Here is a 4,010-nt window from a genome sequence, read left to right as displayed (position 1 = left end):
TGCCCTTCCGGTTGTGACTGACGTTATGCTATTGTGACTAACCCGGAAGTGAGTTCACTGTTTACACACGAATAACTACATTTCCCACAATTCCGTGGTATTTTGTAACGTCAAATGTTCGGCGAAATTTGAGCCGTTCAAAACCTATTCGTAATTTGCCAATGCAGTGAGGTAACCCCAAAAAGTCAGATTGCAGCTCAGGGAACTGTCCAGGTGTGTAATTTGGGTTTGTGCTGAGTTTAAACCAGACTCACGTCTTAAAGGTACTTTAGTTACATTATTTTGTTTGTTTCAAAGAAACAAAATGTCTGTAAATGCCAAAAGTCAGTGCAAGCATATTTTAAACTACTATGTGTGGGAAAAGCGAGCAATAAGAATCAATTAAATGTTTTTGCACTTGTCTGTTTTTGTAACTTAGATGTTGCTGGTATATTTTTGTACTTTAGTTTAACTTTAACGTTCCATAGTTGATGGGTTGATTTACGTTGCATCACTTCATTTGTCAGTTCAGGTTCACCTAAAACAGGGGTCGAAAAAGTGAGGCAATATTTATACTTTTTTGTGACATTATTATTTTATGTTGTGCCATGACATTTTTCAATAGTAAAATGGGTGTCTTGGTGCAATAAGGGTTCAATCAGGCTCGTTCAACATTTACATTTGTACTAGTCCGATTTGTTATTTAAAAAAAAAATGTTTTAGTCATCTATCTCATTAAAGAATTGGTTAAGTAATTTATTGTAAATTACAACTTAAATAATATAGCGTTATGTACATATATTTAAAATATGAAATAACTCTGAATAATTAAAATCAAGTGAATTATAAATAATACAATAAAATAAGATTGAACTATTCTGTTTAAGCAACGTCCTATTTTAAGATATACTATATTATTCTATATTCAAACAAACTATTTTACAGTCTTTTTTTTTTTTTTTACCTTATCTACGAATGATTTGGTCCATATGTTCGTTTTAAAAATAAAATGTTGTCTAAAGGGCCCTAAAGTTGGCCCACCCTTGTCTTATTAATACCTGTATATCAGGGTTTCGAACAAATTTTTGTCACGGGCCACATTGTAGCTATGATTTCCCTCAGAGGGCCGTTAGAACAGTGAAATGTTTAATCCAGCCATCCATCCATTGTCTTGACACGCTTATCCGAGGTCGGTTCGTGGGGGCAGTAGCTCAGAAGCCCAGACTTCCCTGTCCACAGCCACTTCCTCCAGAACACCTCGAGGGGATCCCGAGGTGTTCCCAGGAAAGCCGAGAGACGTAGTCTCTCCAGCGTATCCTGGGTCATCCCCGGGGTCTCCTCCCGGTGGGACGTGCCCGGAACACCTCACCAGGAGGCATCCAGGAGGCATCCTAAACAGATGCCCCAGCCACCTCATCTGGCTGCTCTCGGAGGAGCAGCGGCTCTACTCTGAGCCCCTCCCGGATGACCGAGCTTCTCTCTCTAACGGAGAGCGCCTGCGGAGGAAACTCATTTCACCTATGCTCACGACCCACAGCTCGTGACCATAGGTGAGGGTAGGAACATAGATCGACTGGTAAATAGAAAGCTTCGCCTTTTGGTTTAGCTCCTTCTTCACCACAACGGACCGATACAAAGTCCGCATCACTGCAGACGCTGCAGCGATCCGCCTGTCGATCTCGCGTTCCATTCTTCCCTCACTCGTGAACAAGACCCCAAGATATTTAAACTCCTCCACTTGGGGAAGGATCTCATCCCCGACCCGGAGAGGGCACTCCACCCTTTTCCGACTGAGGACCATGGTCTCAGATTTAGAGGTGCTGATTCTCATCCCAGCCGCTTTCCACTCGGCTGCAAACCGCTCCAGTTAAAGTTGGAGATCACGGCCTGATGAAGCCAACAGAACCACATCGTCTGCAAAAAGCAAAGATGCAATACTGAGGCCACTAAACTGGACTCCCTCTACGCCTCGTCTGCGCCTAGAAAGTCTGTCCATTAAAGTTATGACCAGAATCGGTGACAAAGGGCAGCCTTGGCAGAGTCCAACCCTCACTGGAAATGAGTCCGACTTACTGCTGGCAATGCGTACCAAACTCTGACACCGGTCGTACAGGGACAGAATAGCCAGTATCAGGGGGTTTGGTACCCCATACTCCCGAAGCACCCCGCACAGGACTCCACGAGGGACACAGTCGAACGTCTTCTCCAAGTCCACAAAACACATGTAGACTGGTTGAGCGAACTCCCATGCACCCTCGAGGACCCTGCCGAGGGTGAAGAGCTGTTCACTGTCCACTGTTCCACGGCCAGGCCGAAAACCACACTGCTCCTCCTGAATCTGAGATTCGTTCTTCCCGACGGACCCTCTTCTCCAGCACCCCTGAGTAGAACTTACCAGGGAGGCTGAGGATTGTGATCCCCCTGTAGTTGGAACACACCATCCGGTCCCCCTTCTTAAAAAGGGAGACCCCCAATCCCAGTCTGCCAATCCAGAGGCACTGTCCCCAATGTCCATGTGATGTTGCAGAGGCGTGTCAACCAGGACAGCCCTACAACATCCAGACCCTTTAGGAACTCCGGGCGAATCTCATCCACCACCGGAACCTTGCCACCGAGGAGCTTTTTAAGCACCTCGGTGACCTCAACCCCAGAGATAGGAGAGCCCGGCTCAGAAACCCCAGACTCTGCTCCCTCATGGGAAGGAGTGTCTGTTTAATTGAGGAGGTCTTCGAAGTACTCTCCACCACCGACTCGGCCTGACTTGGGCCTGCCAGGTCATACCGGCATCTTCCCCCACCATCGGAGCCAACTCACCACCAGGTGGTGATCAGTTGAGAGCTCCGCCCCTCTCTTCATCCGAGTGTCCAAGACATGCGGCCGCAAGTCCGATGACACGACCACAAAGTTGATCATCGAACGGCGACCTAGGGTGTCCTGTTGCCAAGTGCACGTGTGGACACCCTTATGCTTGAACATGGTGTTCGTTATGGACAATCCATGGTGAGCACAGAAGTCTAATAACAGAACGCCGCTCGGGTTCTGATCGGGGGGGCCGTTCCTCCCAATTAACACCTTCCAGCTCTCACTGTCATTGCCCAAGTGAACATTGAAGTCCCAGAGCAGAACGATGGAGTCCCCAGCGGGAGCGCTCTCCAGCACCCCCTCTAAGGACTAAAAAAGGGTGGGTACCCTGAACTGCTATTTGGTGCACAAGCACAAATAACAGTCAGGACCCGTCCCCCCACCCAAAGGCGGAGGGAGGCTACCCTCTCAGCCACCGGGTGAACCCCAATGTACAGGCGCCGAGCCGGGGGGCAATAAGTATACGCACACCTGCTCTGCGCCTCTCACCATGGGCAACTCCAGAGTGGAAAAGAGTCCAATCCCTCTCAGGAGGACTGGTACCAGAGCCCAAGCCGTGTGTGGAGACGAGCCCGATTATATCTAGTCTGAACTTCTCAACCTCACACAGCAGCTCGGGTTCCTTCCCTGCCAGAGAGGTGACATTCCACGTTCCTAGAGCCAGTTTCTGTAGCCGGGGATCGGATAGCCAAGGTCCCTGCCTTCGGCCACCGCCCAGCTCTCACTGCACCCGACCCCTATGGTGGTGGTGAGCTCATGGGAACAACAAATTGAGGGATAACTAGTTTTGAAATCAGAAGACAAGGATAATAGTTTGTTCAAGTATTGTTTAAGTTACTGTAGAAGAAGGGTTTGGTAACAGAAAAATGCAATATCTCAACATTATTGTTTATTATTATGACAATTTGGAATTTGGGTAAAAATTTTAGCAAAAATAACGGAAATGATGTGGTGTGCCGCATCTGGCCCCCGGTCCTTGAGTTTGACACCCATGCGGAATATGATCTCACTCTGGTGGTCGATTATCTTTCGAAACCCGAGATCGTGGATTTTCAGGAGGTAATTGAACGCGGCACAAGACACGCTCGCTTGTGGCCACGCCCCCTTGTAGTAGGGCGGGGAGAAGCAGTCTGTTTGGTTTCGTTCGGTGTCAAAAAGTTACACAAGCA

The sequence above is a fragment of the Phycodurus eques genome, chromosome 7 (assembly GCF_024500275.1).
Source record: "Phycodurus eques isolate BA_2022a chromosome 7, UOR_Pequ_1.1, whole genome shotgun sequence".
Lineage (NCBI taxonomy): Eukaryota > Metazoa > Chordata > Actinopteri > Syngnathiformes > Syngnathidae > Phycodurus > Phycodurus eques.
This window is presented reverse-complemented; position numbering follows the sequence as displayed.